The 14,628-nt window shown below is 42.7% G+C and overlaps 1 protein-coding gene across 1 annotated transcript in view; it reads right to left on the reverse strand.

Annotated features, from left to right (window-relative positions):
• The window catches only part of LOC138855409 (tyrosine-protein phosphatase Lar-like), a 1,956,413-nt gene that overhangs the window by 1,224,505 nt on the left and 717,280 nt on the right, over positions 1-14,628 (reverse strand). The window lies entirely within an intron of this gene.

Below are 14,628 nucleotides of genomic sequence, written 5' to 3' on the forward strand. Positions count from 1 at the left end.
TTCTTCCTTGTACTCAGTATGTCCCTGACACCTTCCCATTTGCTCCTTACGACTCTTTCCCCTTATTTCCTCCCTTCTCCCCCCGTATCCTATTCTTTTATCTACTCTTTCACCCCTTTCCTATTGCCTATTCCTACTGCAATACCTCCTCTCCTCCGTACATTCCCACATTCTCCTATTCTTTACTCTTCTTCTCTAACCCCTATCTACTCTCTTTCCGCCTACTTTATGTACGAATTTTCTCTCTCTCTCTCTAGAGAGAGAGAGAGAGCATCTCTAGCACTAAAGAAAGAGAAATGGGAAGCTTTGAGAGGACTTGGGAACTGATGAAACAGAAGCGAGTAGACAGTAGAGAGTAGACAGTAGAGAGTAGACAGTAGAGAGTAGACAGTAGAGTAGACAGTAGAGAGTAGACAGTAGAGAGTAGACAGTAGAGAGTAGACAGTAGAGAGTAGACAGTAGAGTAGACAGTAGAGTAGACAGTAGAGAGTAGACAGTAGAGTAGACAGTAGAGAGTAGACAGTAGAGAGTAGACAGTAGAGAGTAGACAGTAGAGTAGACAGTAGAGTAGACAGTAGAGAGTAGACAGTAGAGAGTAGACAGTAGAGTAGACAGTAGAGAGTAGACAGTAGAGAGTAGACAGTAGAGAGTAGACAGTAGAGAGTAGACAGTAGAGTAGACAGTAGAGAGTAGACAGTAGAGAGTAGACAGTAGAGAGTAGACAGTATAGAGTAGACAGTAGAGAGTAGACAGCAGAGTAGACAGTAGACAGGATTGTCTCTACAAGATAAAACTGTCGAGTAAAACTGTGTGTGTGTATGTCAGGGTGTATGTGAGTGTGTGAGCGTGAGGGTGTGTGCGTGAGTGTGTGAGCGTGAGTGTGTGTGCGTGAGTGTGTGAGCGTGAGGGTGTGTGCGTGAGTGTGTGAGCGTGAGGGTGTGTGCGTGAGTGTGTGAGCGTGAGTGTGTGTGCGTGAGTGTGTGAGCGTGAGGGTGTGTGCGTGAGTGTGTGAGCGTGAGGGTGTGTGCGTGAGTGTGTGAGCGTGAGGGTGTGTGCGTGAGTGTGTGAGCGTGAGTGTGTGTGCGTGAGTGTGTGAGCGTGAGTGTGTGTGCGTGAGTGTGTGAGCGTGAGTGTGTGTGCGTGAGTGTGTGAGCGTGAGGGTGTGAGCGTGAGTGTGTGAGCGTGAGAGTGTGAGCGTGAGAGTGTGAGCGTGAGAGTGTGAGCGTGAGAGTGTGAGCGTGAGTGTGTGTGCGTGAGTGTGTGAGCGTGAGAGTGTGAGCGTGAGAGTGTGAGCGTGAGTGTGTGAGCGTGAGAGTGTGAGCGTGAGAGTGTGAGCGTGAGAGTGTGAGCGTGAGAGTGTGAGCGTGAGTGTGAGCGTGAGAGTGTGAGCGTGAGAGTGTGAGCGTGAGAGTGTGCGCGTGAGAGTGTGAGCGTGAGAGTGTGAGCGTGAGAGTGTGCGCGTGAGAGTGTGAGCGTGAGAGTGTGAGCGTGAGAGTGTAAGCGTGAGAGTGTGCGCAAAAATCTCTCCAGTATCAACTAAGTCTTCCAGTAAAAGTATAACCGAGCCGATGATCAACGAAGACAAATATCAGTTGCTTAAAACTAGAAAGAATAAACTCAGAACACAGACACTAACACCTCACATAAACAACTAGTGAAAGACTTAGGAGTTGTAATGACGGATACTTCATTTAGAGAACACAAGACAAAGTCACAATAATAAATAAATCTTACTGAATAAATGAAATGACGTCAATGATGGCACTGTTTTGATGTCTTGTGTTCTGACGTCTGTGAGAACACAAGTCCGATCATGGTTTGGTAAGGTTTGTCAGGAAACAGGACAGGTGTTTCCTGACCCGGATCTTAGCTATATGATGACCCACAGCTGGAACTTCTGGTAATTTGACCGAGGCCTTCCGCTGGCTTACCCCTCCACCCCCATTAAAAATTCTGATTATAATCCTAGCCATTACGTTCCAGGCAGGAGAGGAATCAGAGTGGAAAAGGAGGAGGCTGGACACGGACGTCATCCCAGAGTCACTAAAAACAACGGAAACTGTCTCACTCCATAAAGGTGACAGCAAGGCAATACCAAAGAATTATAGACCGATAACTCTAACGTCCCAAATCATAAAAATCTTTGAAAGGGTTCTAAGAAGCAGGATCGCCAACCACTTGGATTCCCAACAATTGCAAGACCCAGGGCAGGATGGGTTTAGAGCAGGTCACTCCTGCCTCTCACAACTAGTGGACCACTATGACACGTTCTTGCATGCAATGGAAGACAGAACACAGATTTAGTATACACAGATTTTGGAAGCTTTGACAAGTGTGATCATGGAGTAAAAATGCATACTAAGGGAATAACAGGAAAAGTGTTCTAACCGAACACACAGAGTAATGGTAAACAGTTAAGTCGGAGGCTACCACAGTGAAAATCTCTGTTCCACAAGGTACAGTACTCGCTCCCATCCTGTTCCCCGTCCTCACATCTGACACAGAGATGTAAACCATAGCACTGTCCTGTTTTAGAAATAAATGGTATAAAATACCGACACAATGGAAATATAAACACATATGCAGTATAATGTGGTGCTTTATTGACAACGTTTCGCCCACACAGTGGGCTTTTTCAAGTCACAAACATATCTACCTGGGGTGGAAGGTAAGGGAGTATTTCGAGTCAGGTTCAGAATGTTGAGGTCAGGTGGAGAATGCTGCATCTGATGATCTACCGAGTGGGGTTATAGAGTCTAAAATCTTGAAAAAAACCACTGTGTGGGCGAAACGTTGTCAATAAAGGATCACATTATACTGCATATGTGTTTATATTTCCACTGTCTTCTTTTGCAGACGATACTAGAATCTGCATGAAAGAGTCACCCATTAAGGACGATACTTTTAAATTGACGAAAATGATAAGATGGATAATGAGAACCTTCAAAACAAGTGTTGCCAAGCCAATGGTGAAGAACACCAACTCCACGACTGAGGGACTGATTGCCTTATCTTTAGTATATAATTCTACATTCTTCACACTATGTCTTTGTATTAATAAAGCCACTAGTGGGCGAAACGTCTACAAATAAAGATACCCAGATGTACATGTGTCTAATATTCACCTTGTCGGTACTGTCTACCATTCATGTGCAATATGAGAGGAACTAAACCTGACAACCTTGGCAGTAAGAGCTGATAAAGAAGAGACATGATTACGACATACAAAATCTTAAGAGGAAATGAAAGGCCTAACACGGACCGAGTGTATAAATTAAGAGGACCAGGATCAAGGGGACACAAGTGAGAACTGACGATACGGATGACCTATAGGGATGTCAGGAAGTATTTCTTTAGTCTCAGACTGATTTAAAAGTGGAAATGGATGAGGTAGTGGTGAAGGCAAAGTCAATACACAGCTTCAAGAATCGATATGATTCGACGCAAGAAGCCAGAAGCCAGTGATGTCGATCAAGGGGCTCCAGGAGGCGGGGCCAGGGACTGAGTCTCGACCCCGACAAAGACAACTCGATAGGGACACAGTCATATCTCTCTCTCTCTCTCTCTCTCTCTCTCTCTCTCTCTCTCTCTCTCTCACTTTAATATCAAATATACACAGCACCCAGCTGACACATTACATTTGCACCGTTTCTTCTAATGCATATATTTGCACTCACCAGCACCTACTTATACGCACTTTACGCACCTACTTATACGCAATTTACGCATGTACTTATACGCACTTTACGCACCCACTTATACGCAATTTACGCACCTACTTATACGCAATTTACGCACCCACTTATACGCAATTTACGCACCCACTTATACGCAATTTACGCAACTACTTATACGCACTTTACGCACCCACTTATACGCAATTTACGCACCTACTTATACGCAATTTACGCACCCACTTATACGCAATTTACGCACCTACTTATACGCAATTTACGCACCCACTTATACGCAATTTACGCACCTACTTATACGCAATTTACGCACCCACTTATACGCAATTTACGCATCTACTTATACGCACTTTACGCACCTAACGCAACAGCTAGAAAACTAGAAACAGCTTCAAAATACGTTAGAACGAGTTCAATTACTCTTAGCCAGGTTAAAAAGAGGAGAATATTGATGGAACCGTCGTGAGAAACTAAATACGCAGCTTCAGGGTAGGTTGTGCAGGGATACCTCCTACTATTATGTCGCTTTATGGAGGGATACCCCAGTAGTATTATGCCACATTAAGAAGGGATACCACTTATTGTTATGTCGCATTATTGAGGGATACCTCTCACTATTATGACACAATATAAAGGGATACCTCGGTACTATGTCACATTATGTAAAAACATTGTTACTAACGAGTACTCTAGAAAACAATGTTACCAACGAGTACTCTAGAAAACAATGTTACCAACGAGTACTCTAGAAAACAATGTTACCAACGAGTACTCTAGAAAACAATGTTACCAACGAGTACTCTAGAAAACAATGTTACCAATGAGTACTCTAGAAAACAATGTTACCAACGAGTACTCTAGAAAACAATGTTACCAATGAGTACTCTAGAAAACAATGTTACCAACGAGTACTCTAGAAAACAATGTTACCAACGAGTACTCTAGAAAACAATGTTACCAATGAGTACTCTAGAAAACAATGTTACCAATGAGTACTCTAGAAAACAATGTTACTAACGAGTACTCTAGAAAACAATGTTACCAACGAGTACTATAGAAAACAATGTTACCAATGAGTACTATAGAAAACAATGTTACCAACGAGTACTCTAGAAAACAATGTTACCAACGAGTACTATAGAAAATGTTACCAACGAGTACTCTAGAAAACAATGTTACCAACGAGTACTATAGAAAACAATGTTACCAATGAGTACTCTAGAAAACAATGTTACCAATGAGTACTCTAGAAAACAATGTTACCAACGAGTACTATAGAAAACAATGTTACCAACGAGTACTCTAGAAAACAATATTACCAATGAGTACTCTAGAAAACAATGTTACCAACGAGTACTCTAGAAAACAATATTACCAATGAGTACTCTAGAAAACAATGTTACCAACGAGTACTCTAGAAAACAATGTTACCAATGAGTACTCTAGAAAACAATGTTACCAACGAGTACTCTACAAAACAATGTTACCAACGAGTACTCTAGAAAACAATGTTACCAACGAGTACTCTAGAAAACAATGTTACCAACGAGTACTCTAGAAAACAATGTTACCAACGAGTACTCTAGAAAACAATGTTACCAACGAGTACTCTAGAAAACAATGTTACCAACGAGTACTCTAGAAAACAATGTTACCAACGAGTACTCTAGAAAACAATGTTACCAACGAGTACTCTAGAAAACAATGTTACCAACGAGTACTCTAGAAAACAATGTTACCAACGAGTACTCTAGAAAACAATGTTACCAACAAGTACTCTAGAAAACAATGTTACCAACGAGTACTCTAGAAAACAATGTTACCAACGAGTACTATAGAAAACAATGTTACCAACGAGTATTCTAGAAAACAATGTTACCAACGAGTACTCTAGAAAACAATGTTACCAACGAGTACTCTACAAAACAATGTTACCAACGAGTACTCTAGAAAACAATGTTACCAACGAGTACTCTAGAAAACAATGTTACCAATGACTACTCTAGAAAACAATGTTACCAACGAGTACTCTAGAAAACAATGTTACCAATGAGTACTCTAGAAAACAATGTTACCAATGAGTACTCTAGAAAACACTGTTACCAATGAGTACTCTAGAAAACAATGTTACCAACGAGTACTCTAGAAAACAATGTTACCAATGAGTACTCTAGAAAACAATGTTACCAATGAGTACTCTAGCAAACAATGTTACCAACGAGTACTATAGAAAACAATGTTACCAACGAGTACTCTAGAAAACAATGTTACCAACGAGTACTACAGAAAACATTGTTACCAACGAGTACTCTAGAAAACAATGTTACCAACGAGTACTATAGAAAACATTGTTACCAACGAGTACTCTAGAAAACAATGTTACCAACGAGTACTCTTGAAAACAATGTTACCAACGAGTACTATAGAAAACATTGTTACCAACGAGTACTCTAGAAAACAATGTTACCAACGAGTACTCTAGAAATCAATGTTACCAACGAGCACTCTAGAAAACAATGTTACCAACGAGTACTCTAGAAAACAATGTTACCAACGAGTACTCTAGAAAACAATGTTACCAACGAGTACTCTAGAAAACAATGTTACCAACGAGTACTCTAGAAAACAATGTTACCAACGAGTACTCTAGAAAACATTGTTACCAACGAGTACTATAGAAAACATTATTACCAACGAGTACTCTAGAAAACAATGTTACCAACGAGTACTATAGAAAACATTGTTACCAACGAGTACTCTAGAAAACAATGTTACCAACGAGTACTATAGAAAACATTGTTACCAACGAGTACTCTAGAAAACAATGTTACCAACGAGTACTCTAGAAAACAATGTTACCAACGAGTACTATAGAAAACATTGTTACCAACGAGTACTCTAGAAAACAATGTTACCAACGAGTACTACAGAAAACATTGTTACCAACGAGTACTCTAGAAAACAATGTTACCAACGAGTACTATAGAAAACATTGTTACCAACGAGTACTCTAGAAAACAATGTTACCAACGAGTACTCTAGAAAACAATGTTACCAACGAGTACTCTAGAAAACATTGTTACCAACGAGTACTCTAGAAAACAATGTTACCAACGAGTACTATAGAAAACATTGTTACCAACGAGTACTCTAGAAAACAATGTTACCAACGAGTACTCTAGAAAACAATGTTACCAACGAGTACTCTAGAAAACAATGTTACCAACGAGTACTATAGAAAACAATGTTACCAACGAGTACTCTAGAAAACAATCTTACCAACGAGTACTCTAGAAAACAATGTTACCAACGAGTACTCTAGAAAACAATGTTACCAACGAGTACTCTAGAAAACAATGTTACCAACGAGTACTCTAGAAAACAATGTTACCAACGAGTACTATAGAAAACAATGTTACCAACGAGTACTCTAGAAAACAATCTTACCAACGAGTACTCTAGAAAACAATGTTACCAACGAGTACTATAGAAAACAATGTTACCAACGAGTAACGTTAAAACATTGTTACCAACGAGTACTCTAGAAAACAATGTTACCAACGAGTACTATAGAAAACAATGTTACCAACGAGTAACGTTAAAACATTGTTACCAGCCAGAAAAACAAAATACCACTGTTACCAACACAAGATTAATAAACGATTAATTCCATCAAGCATCCTCTCAAAGTTAAAATTAAAAAATGATCATTTCTGGGAAGTGTTACCAAATGTTCAATAGTGAGGGGAAAATGTTCAATAATGAGGGGAAAATGTTCAATAGTGAGGGGAAAATGTTCAATAGTGAGGGGAAAATGTTCAATAGTGAGGGGAAAATGTTCAATAGTGAGGGGAAAATGTTCAATAGTGAGGGGAAAATGTTCAATAGAGAGGTGAAAATGTCCAATAGTAAGAGGAAAATGTTCAGTAGTGAAGGGAAAATGTTCAATAGTGAGGGGAAAATGTTCAATAGTGAGAGGAAAATGTTCAATAGTGATGAGAAAATGTTGAATAGTGAGGGGAAAATGTTGAATAGTGAGGGGAAAATGTTCAATAGTGAGGGGAAAATGTTCAATAGAGAGGGAAAAATGTTCAATAGAGAGGGGAAAATGTTCAATAGTGAGAGGAAAATGTTCAATAGTGAAGGGAAAACGTTCAATAGTGAGGGGAAAATGTTCAATAGAGAGGGGAAAATGTTCAATAGAGAGGGGAAAATGTTCAATAGTGAGGGGAAAACGTTCAATAGTGAGGGGAAAATGTTCAATAGTGAGAGGAAAATGTTCAATAGTGAGAGGAAAATGTTCAATAGTGAGGGGAAAATGTTCAATAGTGAGGAGAAAATGTTCAATAGTGAGGGGAAAATGTTCAATAGTGAGAGGAAAATGTTCAATAGTGAGGGGAAAATGTTCAATAGTGAGGGGAAAATGTTCAATAGTGAGAGGAAAATGTTCAATAGTGAGGGGAAAATGTTCAATAGTGAGGGGAAAATGTTCAATAGTGAGGGGAAAATGTTCAATAGTGAGGGGAAAACGTTCAATAGTGAGGGGAAAATGTTCAATAGTGAGAGGAAAATGTTCAATAGTGAGAGGAAAATGTTCAATAGTGAGGGGAAAATGTTCAATAGTGAGGAGAAAATGTTCAATAGTGAGGGGAAAATGTTCAATAGTGAGAGGAAAATGTTCAATAGTGAGAGGAAAATGTTCAATAGTGAGGGGAAAATGTTCAATGAGGGAAAAATGTTCAATAGTGAGGGGAAAGTGTTCAATAGTGAGATGAAAATGTTCAATAGTGAGAAGAAAATGTTCAATAGTGAGGGGAAAATGTTCAATAGTGAGAGGAAAATGTTCAATAGTGAGGGGAAAATGTTCAATAGGTGAGGGGAAAATGTTCAATAGGTGAGGGGAAAATGTTCAATAATGAGGGGAAAAAGTTCAATAGTGAGGGGAAAATGTTCAATAGTGAGAGGAAAATGTTCAATAATGAGAGGATAATGTTCAATAGTGAGGGGAAAATGTCCAATAGGTGAGGGGAAAATGTTCAATAGTGAGAGGAAAATGTTCAATAGGTGAGGGGAAAATGTTCAATAATGAGGGTAAAATGTTCAATAATGAGGGGAAAATGTTCAATAGTGAGGGGAAAATGTTCAACAGTGAGGGGGGGAATGTGGAAGTGAGGGGACAAATGGCGACTAGTGAGGGGAAAATGTCAGTGGGTGAATGGTTGAATTACGTGATCAGGTTGAACAAGGCGAGTATTGGCAATTACAGGAGTACAGAGGCCAGTCAGCCAATCAGGGAGCAGAGTCAACGCTATTAACAGTGACAATATGACATATGTGACTAGTGTGAGTGATGTGGTAGTAGTGGTGGTGGTAGGTGGTAGTGGTGGTGGTAGTAGTTATGGTGGTGGTAGTGGTGATGGTAGTAATGGTGGTGGTAGTAGTTATGGTGGTGGTGATAGTGGTGATAGTAGTAATGGTGGTGGTGGTGGTAGTGGTGATGGTAGTAATGGTGGTGGTAGTAGTTATGGTGGTGGTGGTAGTGGTGATGGTAGTAATGGTGGTGGTAGTGGTGATGGTAGTAATGGTGGTGGTAGTAGTTATGGTGGTGGTGGTAGTGGTGATGGTAGTAATGGTGGTGGTAGTAGTTATGGTGGTGGTAATGGTGGTGGTGGTGGTAGTGGTGATGGTAGTAATGGTGGTGGTAGTAGTTATGGTGGTGGTGGTAGTGGTGATGGTAGTAATGGTGGTGGTAGTGGTGATGGTAGTAATGGTGGTGGTAGTAGTTATGGTGGTGGTGGTAGTGGTGATGGTAGTAATGGTGGTGGTAGTAGTTATGGTGGTGGAGGTAGTGGTGATGGTAGTAATGGTGGTGGTAGTGGTGATGGTAGTAATGGTGGTGGTAGTAGTTATGGTGGTGGTAGTTATGGTGGTGGTGGTAGTAATGGTGGTGGTGGTGGTAGTGGTGATGGTAGTAATTATGGTTATGGTGGTGATGGTAGTAATTATGGTTATGGTGGTGGTGGTAGTAGTTATGGTTATGGTGGTGGTTGTGGTGGTGGTAGTAGTTATGGTGGTGGTAGTGGTGATGGTAGTAATGGTGGTTGTAGTAGTTATGGTGGTGGTGGTGGTAGTAGTGATGGTGGTGGTTGTAGTGATGGTGGTGGTGGTGGTAGTAGTGATGGTGGTGGTGGTTGTAGTGATGGTAGTGGTGGTAGCAGTGATAGTGGCAGTGGTGGTGGTTGTGGTGATGGTGGTAGTGGTGGTTGTAGTGATGGTTGTAGTGATGGTTGTGATGATGGTTGTAGAGATGGTGGTAGTGGTGGTAGTAGTGATGGTTATGGTGATGGTTGGGGTGGTGGTGGTAGTGATGGTGGTAGTGATGGTGGCAGTGATGGTGGCAGTGGTGGTGGTAGTGATGGTTGCAGTGATGGTGGTAGTGATGGTGGCAGTGATGGTGGTAGTGATGGTGGTAGTGATGGTGGCAGTGATGGTGGTAGTGATGGTATCAGTGATGGTGGTAGTGGTGGTAGTGATGGTGGCAGTGATGGTGGTAGTGGTGGTGGCAGTGGTGGTGGCAGTGATGGTGGTAGTGACGGTGGCAGTGATGGTGGTAGTGGTGGTGGTAGTGATGGTGGCAGTGATGGTGGCAGTGATGGTGGTAGTAATGGTGGTAGTGATGGTGGTAGTCATGGTGGCAGTGATGGTGGTAGTGATGGTGGCAGTGGTGGTGGCAGTGATGGTGGTAATGGTGGTGGCAGTGATGGTGGTAGTGATGATGGCAGTGATGGTGGCAGTGATGGTGGCAGTGATGGTGGTAGTGATGGTGGTAGTGGTGGTGGCAGTGATGGTGGTAGTGATGGTGGTAGTGATGGTGGCAGTGATGGTGGCAGTGATGGTGGTAGTGATGATGGTAGTGATGGTGGTAGTGGTGGTGGCAGTGATGGTGGTAGTGATGGTGGTAGTGACGGTGGTAGTGATGGTGGTAGTGATGGTGGTAGTGACGGTGGTAGTGATGGTGGTAGTGATGGTGGTACTGACGAGGACCACAAATGGAGGTCACCTACAGACAATTTTGGCAGTCACCGCCCCTAGTAGCCTGGTCTTAGACCAACATATGCACCACACCTTGCTCATCAGGAACCATCTTGACAAACTTCTCAAGCTTCTTGAAGAAACGTGTGGTTAATCCCGCTATGTACGAAGAGAAGGTGTTGAAGAGTCTTGGTCCCTTTACATTAATCTCCCTTTTCACTGGAGATACTTTGCATTGTCTGCCAAGCATCGTGCTCTTGTAGGGAGTGATCTCAGTGTGCAGATTTGGGAGCAATATAATTCCCTCGCATACAATGATAGGTCTAGCAGATGAATGGTTCAGAGAACCGACACGTTGATAAATTAGACACATGTGCAACTCTTGGGTATCTTTATTGAGGAAACGTTTCGCCCCACAGTGTCTTCATCAGTCCATACGTAGGAGAAACTTGAAGAACAAGAGGAGAATGAGGTAATCAGGGACTGAGGGTAATGAGGTAATGAGGGACTGATTACCTCATTCTCCTCCTGCTCTTCAAGTTTCTCCTACGTATGGACTGATGAAGCCACTGTGGGGCGAAACGTTTCCTCAATAAAGATACCCAAGAGTTGCATATGTGTCTAATTTATCAATGATAGGTCTCCCAGGCCACGTAACACACCAGGATACATTAGAAATTATACATCAATGTTGCAGTGGAACAACTGGTTATGCAATAGTTGCACAAGTGTATAAATTCTACCTAATTGCCAAAGTAGCAATAATTGTTTGTTTCAGCTTGGGTTAGTGGTGAGGTGGAAGGGTATGTGAGGGAGTGGGTGTCTGCCTACCTACCTACCTACCTGGAGGGTAGGTAGGTAGGGTGGATGTGAGAGAGTGGGTGGATGTAATGGAGTGGTGGATGTCAGAAGGCGGGTGTAAGGGTGGTGATGTGTAAGGGTGAGGTGCAAGGATGGTGATGTGTAAGGGTGAGGTATAAGGGTGGTGATGTGTAAGGGTGAGGTATAAGGGTGGTGAGATGTAAAGGTGGTGATGTGTAAGGGTGAGGTATAAGGGTGGTGATGTGTAAGGGTGAGGTATAAGGGTGGTGATGTGTAAGGGTGAGGTATAAGGGTGGTGAGATGTAAAGGTGGTGATGTGTAAGGGTGAGGTATAAGGGTGGTGATGTGTAAGGGTGAGGTATAAGGGTGGTGAGATGTAAAGGTGGTGATGTGTAAGGGTGAGGTATAAGGGTGGTGATGTGTAAGGGTGAAGTATAAGGGTGGTGATGTGTAAGGGTGAGGTATAATGGTGGTGAGATGTAAGGGTGGTGAGATGTAAGGGTGGTGAGATGTAAGGGTGGTGAGATGTAAGGGTGGTGAGATTTAAGGGTGAGGTATAAGGGTGGTGAGGTGAAAGGGTGAGGTATAAGGGTGGTGAGGTGAAAGGGTGAGGTATAAGGGTGATGTATAAGTGTGAGGTATAAGGGTGGTGAGGTGAAAGGGTGGTGATGTATAAGGGTGAGGTATAAGGGTGGTGATGTGTAAGGGTGAGGTGTAAGGGTGGTGAGGTGTAAGGGTGGTGATGTGTAAGGGTGAGGTGTAAGGGTGGTGAGGTGTAAGGGTGGTGAGGTGTAAGGGTGAGGTATAAGGGTGATGTATAAGTGTGAGGTATAAGGGTGGTGAGGTGAAAGGGTGGTGATGTATAAGGGTGAGGTATAAGGGTGGTGATGTGTAAGATTGAGGTGTAAGGGTGGTGAGGTGTAAGGGTGGTGATGTGTAAGGGTGAGGTGTAAGGGTGGTGAGGTGTAAGGGTGGTGAGGTGTAAGGGTGAGGTATAAGTGTGGTAAGATGTAAGGGTGGTGATGTGTAAGGGTGAGGTGTAAGGGTGGTGAGGTGTAAGGGTGGTGAGGTGTAAGGGTGAGGTATAAGTGTGGTAAGATGTAAGGGTGGTGATGTGTAAGGGTGAGGTGTAAGGGTGGTGAGGTGTAAGGGTGGTGATGTGTAAGGGTGAGGTGTAAGGGTGGTGAGGTGTAAGGGTGGTGATGTGTAAGGGTGAGGTGTAAGGATGGTGAGGTATAAGGGTGGTGATGTGTAAGGGTGAGGTATAAGGGTGGTGAGGTGTAAGGGTGGTGATGTGTAAGGGTGAGGTGTAAGGATGGTGAGGTATAAGGGTGGTGATGTGTAAGGGTGAGGTATAAGTGTGGTAAGATGTAAGGGTGGTGATGTGTAAGGGTGAGGTGTAAGGATGGTGAGGTATAAGGGTGGTGATGTGTAAGGGTGGTGATGTGTAAGGGTGGTGAGGTGTAAGGGTGGTGATGTGTAAGGGTGGTGAGGTGTAAGGGTGGTGATGTGTAAGGATGGTGAGGTATAAGGGTGGTGATGTGTAAGGGTGAGGTATAAGTGTGGTAAGATGTAAGGGTGGTGATGTGTAAGGGTGAGGTGTAAGGGTGGTGAGGTGTAAGGGTGAGGTGTAAGGGCGGTGATGTGTAAGGGTGAGGTATAAGTGTGGTAAGATGTAAGGGTGGTGATGTGTAAGGGTGAGGTGTAAGGGTGGTGATGTGTAAGGGTGAGGTGTAAGGGCGGTGATGTGTAAGGGTGAGGTGTAAGGGTGGTGAGGTGTAAGGGTGAGGTGTAAGGGCGGTGATGTGTAAGGGTGAGGTGTAAGGGCGGTGATGTGTAAGGGTGAGGTGTAAGGGTGAGGTATTTATCCTATCCATCCCTTTCGTATCTCCCTCATTCCTTACTAACCTTCCCCATTCTCTATCCTACATGTTATCTATACTTCCTCTATTCTTCCCTTTACCCTTCATGACTTTGTTTCCCGTTCTTCTTTTCTTTCATGTCTCTCCTTTATCTACTACACCTCTCTATTCCTTCTATATCCTCTTCACTGTTGACTGCATCCCTCCTCCATGTCTCTCTTCCCTGTTCACACCAACCTCCTTTCTAGTCTTATCTCAACATATCGTATATCTCCTCTCCCTCTTTCCACTTCCCTCTCCTCTGCAAGTGCCCATCACTGCCCTCTCTTTAGTGTCACTCCATCACTTCCCTCCCTCCATCACTTCCCTCCCTCCCTACAATTGGACAATATGGATAATGCAAAGCTATCATCACTGGTCGTCTGGTTAAATACAAAGGCTGAAGTTGGTGCTTGCTGCTACCACACTACACTCCACCACACTCTACAACCACACTTAACACCCTACCACAACAGTCTATCACAACCACAAAGGAAATGATAGACTGGATAACTGCATCTTTCAAGAGATGACATAAGTGTCACTTTTCAATGTCACTTGTTCTCTCTAGACTGGAATATTAATGTACACTTACATCCTCTTTCTGAAGGGAAATGTGCACACTTTCTGCAACACGTATGTAACTTCTTGCAATATAAGCATTTACCATGCAACACTTCATAGCTCCTGACGATGCACAAACACGCGAAAGTTCTTAAGCTGAAGATTTCCAAACTATACCGCCCGTGGTATGGTTTGTTTGCAATTGTGTCATTATGATTTCGTGAGTCATGTTGACGGCTTTGAGGGGACATGAGCTAGAGTTCATCACTGCCACGCTAGCGGGAGGTTAGTCTGTAAAAACTTGCATTTATGGTCGCAGTGGTGTCCCATGCTAACCTTCCTATTGTGTATAAACACACCATAGTTGGATTAATCTTATTGTAACCATCTGGCCCAGTGGCTAACGCGTCGGTCTGGAGTTTTATGACTCTCTGACCGCGGGTTCTAACCCCACCCGTGATATGGTTTATACATACGTGTGTATTAAGTCTGGACAAATTTAGTCTGTAAATTAAAAAATATCAAACTATTGTAAGAAAGATGGGCAATTCTGCGAGAATTCGTTGCAAATCTACACACTGAAATTAATCCTTACGACACAAGCTTATACCAACCAC

The sequence above is a fragment of the Cherax quadricarinatus genome, chromosome 93 (genome assembly GCF_038502225.1).
Source record: "Cherax quadricarinatus isolate ZL_2023a chromosome 93, ASM3850222v1, whole genome shotgun sequence".
NCBI lineage: Eukaryota > Metazoa > Arthropoda > Malacostraca > Decapoda > Parastacidae > Cherax > Cherax quadricarinatus.